This window comes from Branchiostoma lanceolatum, chromosome 17 (genome assembly GCF_035083965.1).
Source record: "Branchiostoma lanceolatum isolate klBraLanc5 chromosome 17, klBraLanc5.hap2, whole genome shotgun sequence".
Classification (NCBI taxonomy): Eukaryota; Metazoa; Chordata; class Leptocardii; order Amphioxiformes; family Branchiostomatidae; genus Branchiostoma; species Branchiostoma lanceolatum.
The window spans coordinates 2,338,259-2,350,925 of NC_089738.1; positions in this window are offsets into that span (position 1 = coordinate 2,338,259).

The window sequence follows — 12,667 nt, forward strand, 5'->3', positions numbered from 1 at the left end:
ACCTGCTACCATAGGTGATTCAAAGACTACTAAAATATAGCACTGAATGCACCATGTAACAACAACGTACCGTGGTTTAACTGTGCTTAGTACACAGCTGTTGTGTTCAACCAGATCTGAATGGGGGCTAACTTGTTCACTCGTCGGCCTTTTTTGTTTGACAGAATTCAGCAAATAAAGCCCTAATGTAATCAATGTGATAAGTCAAAACAATAAAAGTTGCAAGATATCGATAAATGTAAATTGTTCCCTATGTTGCACGATAATGCCTTAAAGGAAAGCTACACAAAAAATTGAAAATGCTTGATATATTTCAAAGTCAAATTCTTACTTCAAGTTGTTATGTTTAGCCATACCTAGTATGGCTCAACATATTGTTTTTATGTTTAGCCATAAGTATGGCTAAACATATTGTTTTCTCTCATGTTTCTTCTTCTTCTTCTTCTTCTCCTGTCAAATCTTCAAATCGATTCATCTCTGTCATCTTTTGACCAAATGACCTGAAATTTGGTACAGAGGTAATGTAGGCAAAAACCAATGTGCGTTCTTTTCCTTGTTTTGATATTGACCTTGAAAGTGATTTTATTGAGGTTTTTAGGCTATTTTTAGCATATCTTGGCCTCCTGCGCCCTGGTATTTCAACCGAATGACCTGAAATTTGCTGTATATGTGGCTTGAACAAATATTTAAAGGACTACATTCCCATTTTTGGCATACATATATTCAAAACGATTTATTTTGGGCTTTCTTGACAATATTTGCCACTTCTGTCACTTTCAATACTACATATGACCTACAGGTCATTGACCCCGAGTGCCTTGCACCTGGCCAAGCTGGAAGTTTGCTTACGAGGAGGAAAGACCGGACATAAACATTTAACGTGATTATCGGGAAAACACCATGTTCCCTTAAACTCAGTGGTTAAATTGCAGTTTAGGAAATTTTATAACAGAAAACAAGTTAAATCAATGATTTTGTGAATGTTTATTCTAGCATTAGTTATTCCAGATATTTTCAAACTCCAAATTCTTCAACACAACACGGGAGATCGTTTCTCCTCAGACTGGCGCGACACTCCTGTCAAAATTGATTGATGATCTCTCTCTGCCGCCGACTTCATACATGATCAAAGGCGGGTGGTAGGCGGTGCGCGGGGCCGGGGAAACTTAAACATATAATGTAGCGAAGTGTTGCACAAGGAATTCTCACGCTGAGGGGTACATGAAATAATGCTTACAAAATAGACCTCTATGAATCGGGCTACATTCAGCAATGGTAGACGGATTCGGGGCATGCCGCGCAAAACACATGGTCTCACTGGGGACATGCGTTTTTGCGTTACTCTGGTACTAGTGACTATTATGTGCCGGGAATGTTTATCTATCGCACGCCTTGGAAGGAAGTTCAACCATGATAAATGGTCGGTCGTTGCGAAAATTTAGAATCCCATGCTGTTGATTTTCGTGATTGAATCTGTAAGAAAATATATTTTCATGTCGTTCATGTTTTTGGGATGGACGCCGGGACGGGGTGAATTTTTTCTATCATTTTCGTCCCGTTAGTAATGCAAATCGAATCGTGTTGCACAAGAGGCAAAACCCTAAAAACGTGGGTCTTGTGGAGTGTTTTGGAGCGGGAAAATGCCGGATATTAGCGGTGCCGAACAGTGTACATCGTCGCGCGCGGGTGACGCTCCGTCAAAACAAATCCGCTGGTGGTCTAGCGCGGCCACCGAAAATAGGCAGAAACACACAGGAGGACTTAGCACCTTCGTTTATGAGGGCAATTGTGAAAATCTTTTGTTACAAATTGTTCGAACATTGAAACATTTGGATAGATGGTTTGAAACTGTTCTAAATAAAGAGATTTTTGTGTAGTTACGTTCGAAATGTTTCCAACGTATGTGAAATAAGTTCAAACATGTTATAAGTTTCAATTCTAATTGTTTGAACACTTTAGAACTAGAGTCAATTCCATGTCACCGAGAGGGTTTTTAGATGATATTGCTAATAAGTTTGAACAATTTTAGAGAAAAGACTATTTCAGTCAAAATAATTCCAGACCGTTCAAACAATAAGAAATTAAAGTTTGAACATGTTTGAACTCATCTATATATTTTGGAAATATTATGAAAGTATTTGCACAAATATCTCTTTATTTAGAACAGTTTTCAAAGATCTGTGTGATTGTTCTACTGTTGGAACATGTTCCAACATTTTGCATCATTCTCAAAATGGTAGATTTGGGTTATTGCCCCCATAAAAGTAGGTGCTAATCACGCTCTATTGTCTGCCTCTGTATATTTTTAGATTTCACGTCTGGACACTGGCAACTCTTTTGTCTTTAGGTGTTTATGCATGGCACCTAGTCCTAATCCCCTATACTTTGAAGGGATGTGTGAATTGCCCTGTTCCCAGCCCACTGACCCAGTTATATCATATTTGTAGAATGTTGGAACATGTTCAAACAAATGATCAATCTATGTTGCAACAGTTTAGAAACTAATACAAATAATGTGTTCAATGTTGGAAATTTGTTTAACCTGTTGGAACACGGCAGAAAATATTTAGAACATCAAATAAATGTTGGAAATTGTTCTTAACAGTTACTTATCTCACATAGATTGTTACAAAGGTTTTGTAAATGTTAGAACAAAAGGCAACAAACACCCTCTCGGTGATGTGGAATTGACTCTATTGTGACTTAGACATTCTTTTAATCAAAATAGTTCAAACACATTACAAATATTATATTAAAACCCTCTCGGTGACTTTGAATTGACTCAAATATGTTGTTTTTGGTCATTTCCTTCGTCTCCTGTAAAATCTTCATATGTATACTATGGAAAACTTCATTCTTCCCTGGGGTTGATCTTTTTTAATTCAATTTTGAACTGGGTTGATTATGCGCAAGAGTGTAATTTTCAGCGGATATTTTTCGACTGGTTTACATGGAAATGGCACGGAATATCCCATTCTTGCAAGGGGAGGATTCTTTAATTATTTCTTTCAATTTTGAGCTGGAATGATTATGAAAAAGTCCATTTTTTGCATGGCGAGGAGTATGGCTAAACATGCTGTATTTGCTCACAAATGTTGCCTTTCTAGTTATGTTTAGCCATAAGTATGGCTAAACATATTGTTTTCTCTCATGTTTCTTCTTCTTCTTATTCTTCTTCTCCTGTCAAATCTTCAAATCGATTCATCTCTGTCATTTTTTGACCAAATGACCTGAAATTTGGTACAGAGGTAATGTAGGCAAAAACCAATGTGCGTTCTTTTCCTTGTTTTGATATTGACCTTGAAAGTGATTTTATTGAGGTTTTTAGGCTATTTTTAGCATATCTTGGCCTCCTGCGCCCTGGTATTTCAACCGAATGACCTGAAATTTGCTGTATATGTGGCTTGAACAAATATCTAAAGGACTACATTCCCATTTTTGGCATACATATATTCAAAACGATTTATTTTGGGCTTTCTTGACAATATTTGCCACTTCTGTCACTTTCAATACTACATATGACCTACAGGTCATTGACCCCGAGTGCCTTGCACCTGGCCAAGCTGGAAGTTTGCTTACGAGGAGGAAAGACCGGACATAAACATTTAACGTGATTATCGGGAAAACACCATGTTCCCTTAAACTCAGTGGTTAAATTGCAGTTTAGGAAATTTTATAACAGAAAACAAGTTAAATCAATGATTTTGTGAATGTTTATTCTAGCATTAGTTATTCCAGATATTTTCAAACTCCAAATTCTTCAACACAACACGGGAGATCGTTTCTCCTCAGACTGGCGCGACGTAGCGTCCACCACCAGGCCTTCCTACATGCCCTACGTACGGGCGTATGGATCGTAGAATTCGGCAAAAAAGGAATGATTAGGCCAGTAGAGTCAGTCCCCGGTAAGGTCAATGATTCGCCCCTTTGCGCTAGCTTGTAACGTTAAATGAATGTACCCTCTGGTGGCCAAACTTCACTGACAAACTTTCTCCCTATTATCATCATGAGCTTGCGTTAGTCTGGTACTAGTGACTATTATGTGTTGGGAATGTTTATCTATCACACGCCTTGTAAGGAAGTTCAACCATGATAAATGGTCGGCCGTTGCGAAAATTTGGAATCCCATGCTGTTGATTTTCGTGATTGAATCTGTAAGAAAATACATTTTCATGTCGTTCATGTTTTTGGGACGGACGCCGGGATGGGGTGAATTTTTTCTATCATTTTCGTCCCGTTAGTAATGCAAATCGAATCGTGTTGCACAAGAGGCAAAACACTAAAAACGTGGGTCTTGTGGAGTGTTTTGGAGCGGGAAAATGCCGGATATTAGCGGTGCCGAACAGTGTACATCGTCGCGCGTGGGTGACGCTCCGTCAAAACAAATCCGCTGGTGGTCTAGCGCGGCCACCGAAAATAGGCAGAAACACACAGGAGGACTTAGCACCTTCGTTTATGAGGGCAATTGTGAAAAGCTTTTGTTACAAATTGTTCGAACATTGAAACATTTGGATAGATGGTTTGAAACTGTTCTAAATAAAGAGATTTTTGTGTAGTTACGTTCGAAATGTTTCCAACGTATGTGAAATAAGTTCAAACATGTTATAAGTTTCAATTCTAATTGTTTGAACACTTTAGAACTATTGTGACTTAGACATTCTTTTAATCAAAATAGTTCAAACATATTACAAATATTATATTAAAACCCTCTCGGTGACTTGGAATTGACTCAAATATGTTGTTTTTGGTCATTTCCGTCGTCTCCTGTCAAATCTTCATATGTATACTATGGAAAACTTCATTCTTCCCTGGGGTTGATCTTTTTTAATTCAATTTTGAACTGGGTTGATTATGCGCAAGAGTGTAATTCTCAGCGGATATTTTTCGACTGGTTTACACGGAATATCCCATTCTTGCAAGGGGAGGATTATTCAATTATTTCTTTCAATTTTGAGCTGGAATGATTATGAAAAAGTCCATTTTTTAGCAGAAGTGTATTTGTTAATCAATTAGTGGATATGGTTGTGGACTGGTCCATATTGTGTTGAGGTGCTACTGGAAGATTCAATTTTGGACTGGGGTGATTCATTTTTTTAGTGCAAGTATTTCAGAATGGTCCATTGTTATTTTGGGAGAGTCCATTTTTTGCATGGCGAGGAGTATGGCTAAACATGCTGTATTTGCTCGCAAATGTTGCCTTTCTAGTTACTCATGTTTCTTCTCCTGTCAAATCTTCAAATTGATTCATCTCTGTCATTTTTTGACCAAATGACCTGAAATTTGGTACAGAGGTAATGTAGGCAAAAACCAATGTGCGTTCTTTACCTTTTTTTGATATTGACCTTGAAAGTGATTTTATTGAGGTTTTTAGGCTATTTTTAGCATATCTTGGCCTCCTGCGCCCTGGTATTTCAACCGAATGACCTGAAATTTGCTGTATATGTGGCTTGAACAAATATTTAAAGGACTACATTCCCATTTTTGGCATACATATATTCAAAACGATTTATTTTGGGCTTTCTTGACAATATTTGCCACTTCTGTCACTTTCAATACTACATATGACCTAAAGGTCATTGACCCCAAGTGCCTTGCACCTGGCCTTGCATGCCTGTGAGCCTTGCGACCACCTGATTGGTCAATTGGGTTAATCTAATTATTTTGCATTCCTGGCGCAGGTGTGCTAGTATTCATGCCAAATATGGTATGGGAATTCCTAGGACAAGCACGCCGTTGTCTGTCTCGGACCAACACGCGTCTCCCGTGATGTGTAGCGTCCACCAGGCCTTCCTACATGTCCTACGTACGGGCGTATGGATCGTAGAATTTGGCAAAAAAGGAATGATTAGGCCAGTAGAGTCAGTCCCCGCTAAGGTCAATGATTCGCCCGTTTGCGCTAGCTTGTAACGTTAAATGAATGTACCCTCTGGTGGCTAAACTTCACTGACAAACTTTCTCCCTATTATCATCATTAGCTTGCGTTAGTCTGGTACTAGTGACTATTATGTGCCGGGAATGTTTATCTATCGCACGCCTTAAAAGGAAGTTCGACCATGATAAATGGTCGGCCGTTGCGAAAATTTGGAATCCCATGCTGTTGATTTTCGTGATTGAATCTGTAAGAAAATATATTTTTATGTCGTTCATGCGTTCATGTTTTTGGGACGGACGCCGGGATGGGGTGAATTTTTTCTATCATAACATTTTCGTCCCGTTAGTAATGCAAATCGAATCGTGTTGCACACGAGGCAAAACACTAAAAACGTGGGTCTTGTGGAGTGTTTTGGAGCGGGAAAATGCCGGATATTAGCGGTGCCGAACAGTGTACATCGTCGCGCGCGGGTGACGCTCCGTCAAAACAAATCCGCTGGTGGTCTAGCGCGGCCACCGAAAATAGGCAGAAACACAAACATTTGGATTAATCAAACACATTTCTTTTAATCAAAATAGTTCAAACATATTACAAATATTATATTAAAACCCTCTCGGTGACTTGGAATTGACTCAAATATGTTGTTTTTGGTCATTTCCTTCTTCTCCTGTCAAATCTTCATATGTATACTATGGAAAACTTCATTCTTCCCTGGGGTTGATCTCTTTTAATTCAATTTTGAACTGGGTTGATTATGCGCAAGAGTGTAATTTTCAGCGGATATTTTTCGACTGGTTTACATGGAAATAGCACGGAATATTCCATTCTTGCAAGGGGAGGATTCTTTAATTATTTTGAGCTGGAATGATTATGAAAAAGTCCATTTGTTAGCAGAAGTGTATTTGTTAATCAATAAGTGGATATGGTTGTGGACTGGTCCATATTGTGTTGAGGTGCTACTGGAAGACTCAATTTTGGACTGGGTGATTCATTTTTTTAGTGCAAGTATTTTAGAATGGTCCATTGTTATTTTGGGAGAGTCCATTTTTTGCATGGCGAGGAGTATGGCTAAACATGCTGTATTTGCTCGCAAATGTTGCCTTTCTAGTTTCACATAAGTCCGTCATAGTTCTGGGATTTTCCACAGTTTGCAACGTATGCCGTGCTGTCGCCTTCTCGCGTGATAATTGAATTATATGACGTCAGTGTTTCAAATTTTTCTCCTGATGATCTAATTTTAGAACACTGACGTCATATAATACAATCATCAGGTGAAAAATTTGAAACACTGACGTCATGTAATTCAATTATCAGGTGAGAAGGCGTCAGCACGGCATAAGTTGCAAAGTATGACGGACTTATGTGAAACAACTTGAAGTAAGAATTTGAAATATATTAAGCATAACATAGAAGGATTTTCAGTTTGTTGTGTAGCTTTCCTTTAAAGGGGTCCTAAAGTCCAGAGGGGGGAGTTATTTTCCAATAGATGATAATTTTTGGAAGTAAAAATTGATATTTTTTACAGTATACGATTAAGTACACACTAGTTCCGTGCGCATCAAAAAGCATCCAGTATTCTACTAAATTCCCCAGGTGACCCTCTATTTTCTAATTAATTGAATTAAAAAACCTCAGCCTATGGCTTAATACAATGTGCCTTACAAGGCCTGACAAAAGTTAGATTACAAAAAGAATGTCAGGGTGGTTAAGAAAAACCTTCTGGCTATGTGTACTTTTATATCTTCTCAACAATTGGCCTTCTTATTGTGCTTAACCACCCTCATTTATGCCAAAAATATTTACGATTAAAGATGTATGTTTACGCATAATGCATGGGTAGGGTCTGCACGGGTTTAGTGAGTATCATATTATTTTACAAAACTCACCTTGTGCAATTTACCACAAGCAGAATTTTGTAAAAAGTCGTCTGATTATGTATTTATTGATACATAATCTAGTGGAAAATAACACCGCCTTCTGGAGTTTAGGACTCCTTTAACATTATACCCACGTATACTTTTTGCCTAGTCGGCGTATCAAGTAACTAGGATTCCACGATTCCATACCTTCGTCGACTAATGTTAACCTTTTCGAGTGGCATATCATAAAATTGATACTAAAATTTAATGTTTTCAATCTATTATGTAAAAGGGACCTAATTCGCATGAATTATGTCAGTTGACCATCATCTCTACCCAAATTGTTCAAAGTATATTAGCAAAGAAGACTATTGTAGCATTCTCTCATAAATCATGTAAATGAGGCCCTCATTTGCATGACTCGTGTCTGATCATGTCCACATCAACTTAACTTCCAAATGCTGCAAGAATGAAATCCCCATCATTTACCATTATGGAGTTAAAGTATTTTATCATTAATTATGCAGATTAGGTGGTCATTTGCATAATTGATATCTATCGATATTCCTCTCTTTCTCAGTTACATATGTGACGTGTTTGAGAGTCCTATAATGGAGTGCAGCGGATTTATAAAATTTCCTAATTAATTATGCAAATCATCGCCTTATTTGCATAACTTGTATTTGATCTAGTTAATCATCACTCAAGCTATCTACATATCAATCATCATGCATGACGATCCGTCAACCCCTTCTTGAGTTATTCCCTTTCAAAGTTTGAAACGAAATTGGCTCCTGCAGTTTCAAAAAAGCAGCTAGGTCACCCAAAACCTACACGACTTATCTTCCCTGTGGTGAGCTATCTGCCACTCAAAAATCATGACCATACCATGTTCCGCTGCAGTACCATAGCAAGTAGCTAGGGGGCTTAAAATCTTATCATTTTGAGGTCTCAAGAAGACCTACCCGCATACCAAGTATTAAGACAATCCATCCAGGCATTCTCGAGTTACAGCATACTGTTCACAGACGGACGGACACACACACCAATGCAAAACATAACCTTCCCGGTGAAGCTAAAAGTCAAAGTGCAAGTCACATATGACGGGTCAAAGATTAAGTATTACACGACGTGCATCAAGTTAAAACGTCCTGATGACGTGTAACATTAGCACAAAACGAGATTTACAGCAATTCAGGATATGATGCCCTTGCAGTAATCCAGCCAGAGCGAAATAAACCTGGCCTAAACTTTAGAAAGACAAGGGTAATTTGTAAAGTACAGTCGAGACTATCAATTAGTAGGGCCTGCTAAACCTCCTTGCTTGTATTTATACAATTTAGTATCTACATCTGTCTTAATGAGTATCATAGATATCATAACTATCCTTGTTAAAAGACATCTGACTTAAGATTCAAGGTTATTGACATTTCCGGCGTCTATTCAAATCCAGAGTTGCTGGTGTTTAATGAGCTGTGAAACAAATTCCCCCTTTGACCCGTGGAACAACAAAGGAGAGGCGACAATGGCGATCAAAGGGCTGTACCAAAGTGGTTATAGGGGAGGGGTTCACAGGTTACTAACACGTAAGGTCGGGATTGATTATTATTCTAGTAGTCAGGTATTAAAAAAATGAGTCAACTTCCATTACGACATTTCTACTTTGCCCAGGTCTGGGGAAGGTTACATCATTATGCTTCCCACGTCAGTATCAAAACATTGACTGATTAGCATTTAGTCACAGAGCTACATTTACAAAGGACAGTGAAAGTGCTTTCTCGTAGTGTTTTACTAAAAAAAAAGGCTTCTTCAAACCAGCCATGAGGCCGAAGGTATGTTACTTGATCACTCGGTGCAGTTCAAGTGTCGCGTTAGCCTTTTATACCGACGGTCTGTCCACACCTCGGGATGTCTTTGTCTGGTTTGAAGTCTTGCGTACGTTACGATCGACAAATTATGTGAGTCTGTTCAGCCACGACGACATGACAGTCTTGACTTCGGGTGCGGAAAAGGCGGGAGTTGTGTCAACAGCTTCTTTTTTCCGTCTTACCAACGAGATTTCATCAAACGCTAACATTCATGAATCCAGCCATGAAATGAATCCCATGCTTAGCGACAATTACAAACACTACCGAAAGCATAACTTTCTTGGCGAAGGTAATTCGCTCATAATTCTGTCACAAGGCACATGATAAGAAACACGTGTACTGTATCATTAATCACATACGTTATTAAGATACCCATGGCGGATGCCCTACCTTGTACTACAAGTTGCAGTACACTGACATGAGAAAATATCTGGTTTCGGTCCATTGTCACACTATTTTTTTTTACTTTATATGACATGCAGTCAACTGAAAGTACATTATACTTTTCGTGCTAAATTAGGCTCTGCAACTACTTATCATATGATTGAATAATCAATTGATTGATTGATTGATTGATTGATTGATTGATTGATTAGTTGGTTGATCGATGGATAGATCGATTGATTGACGTGATATGCACATTACTCTGTGATGTAACACCCTGGCTAGAAAAAGCTCAAAATTGAACGATGACCCCCACCCCATCCCACCGTACGCTGAGCATTTTCCAACATCTACTCGACAGTTTAATGCCGCCTTATGACTGCCGATGATCTGATTCAATCCTAGAGGGGCGACTTGATCTCAACAGCCGTCAGAAACCCAGTCACTATAAGGAAACAGCGTGGTTGTTGAAAAAAACACCCACCCCACACCAAACATACACACGGTTTCCTACATGATCCTACAGCTGAAACAACGGGTACAGCTGAAACAACGTGTTCACTTACGTATCCATCGCTACCGCTACATCACGCACATGGAATGACGTAAAACAGTTTCCTACCTAGTCTTCACACCGTCTTGTTCCCCTTTCTGTAGCGATGCCACAAATAGTCCTGCTAGCCAGGCGATGTCGTCGGGAAATGGCACCGAAACCCGTTACTTCCTCCTCGCGTGACGTCCCCGAAACTGACGACGCGCCACGATTGGTCAGCGAAGGGTGTCGTCATGAAACAGCAACCGCGTGACTCGGGAGGGCGGGTATTTGAACTGGTATTTGTGTAAATATCGAAATTGTCGTCGAAAGCTAAAATAGGGATCAAAGTCTCAGTCACCGACTGTTGAATCAATACTTTTGAATGAATCTAGAACGTTGTAGATTATTCACTCAACAATCGAGAGCAGGAATTTGTCAACAAAAGGCATCGGATTAATCTTGTTTATTGACAGTCCTATCATTTACTTAGATGAATTATGGCGCTTTTGAATTAATCAGGCAAATCAGGGATTTAAATAAAGAATTGTTTTTTGTCATATGTTACCTGACCTGTATGTACCCCAGGTGGGGTTTGAAGAGAAAAAAGAATGACAAAGTAGAAAGCCCGACAAAAACGCATAAAACACGTCAAAAACCTACCGGAACCCATCCTCTGCTTAGAGAGTATAGATTTGGGGCTTGCTATGGTACTGAAGTGGAACTTCCGTTTTTGACATCTTGTGCCCTGGAGATGCCATGATTTTTAGTGGTAGGTAACTTTTGGGATCGGAGGGAGAGTAAGCCATGTAGGTTTGGGCACCCTAGCGGCCTTTTGGAACTGCATGAGCCGATTACGTTTCAAATTTTTAAAGGGAGAAACTCAGGAAGGGGCTGACGGATGGTCATGACATCTAGCCTGCGTCGGCACCTCCATTCCTCGGAGTCGTCAATCAGCGTTGCCACAGCAACGTTCGCTAGTATGAAGATAGCTTAAGTGACGATTGACAAATTCATATGCTAATTGTTAGCGCTATGTGGAAATATGGACTGTCGGTGCTGTTAATAATGTATTACTGTGCTGTTATAACATATGTAGATGAAATAAATCGATTCACAAGTTTTCATACAATAGAATTTATTGAATCAGCACTTTCAGTGCACAGAATGATGTATATCGGAGCATGGTATTCTTGTAATTTATATACACACGTTGTTGATGTTGTGAGAAGGCGGATTCTGTTTTTATACACATTGTTTACCTTATCCGTTTGTATTCCGTATCTATATTATATTGAGTTCAATAACATTGCATGTTACGTAATTAGAAGTAATCCCTCAAAGTCTCTTGACAATGTAAATTCAGATACAGGCGACGACAAATTATATTTTGGGTCTAAATCATTTGATTTTTTCGACATAACTATTTATCGTGACTCCTGCGGTTATGACGTCATTATCATTTGAAACTTGTGCTGTTCCGGTCATCCAGCATATCACTGAGAACTAGCGTCTTCTTCGAGCATCTGTGAACAAAAAATATCAGTATTAGCGACAGGAAAAGTACCTAATGCGATGCACAATTGGTTGAAGCCATGAATAAACGTATCTAAGTGACAGCCATGATATTTTTTGCGAAACTGTTGTACTCAAAGCAACACCTTAATCAACCGTTTTGTCCTCAAATATACAGAAAGATTCGTTATTATAAGTGAAAAGTGAAAAGTGGAAAGAAGACGAGCGCAACTTGATGGTTGCTCAAGTAAATCCTGGGTAACCAACATGTTGTGCCTGGATCTTGTCAATGACGTTATCGATCAATCGCTCCTTACACTGGTCACACAAGGAACAACACTGACGAACAACGTTAACGGTTCCCATTAAAACGTGGTAAGTCACAATTACATAGAGTGGGCTAGAGAGGGTAAGTAGGACGGGATTGGTTCCGTGGTCTTACGGCGACAAGTGTGAAAACCAGATTGGCTGCTTACCCTCTTCATGATATGTGCGTATGTTCTCCAAATCCATGTCCTTCAGTCCCCGTTCGTTCAACTGTTCAGGCTGTTCATCCAGTTCTTCCAGGAGCGACCTCGCCTCTTCCACTACCTCCCTCAGCTCTGCGTCAACTGGAAGGAGAAACGGGAAGGCGCAT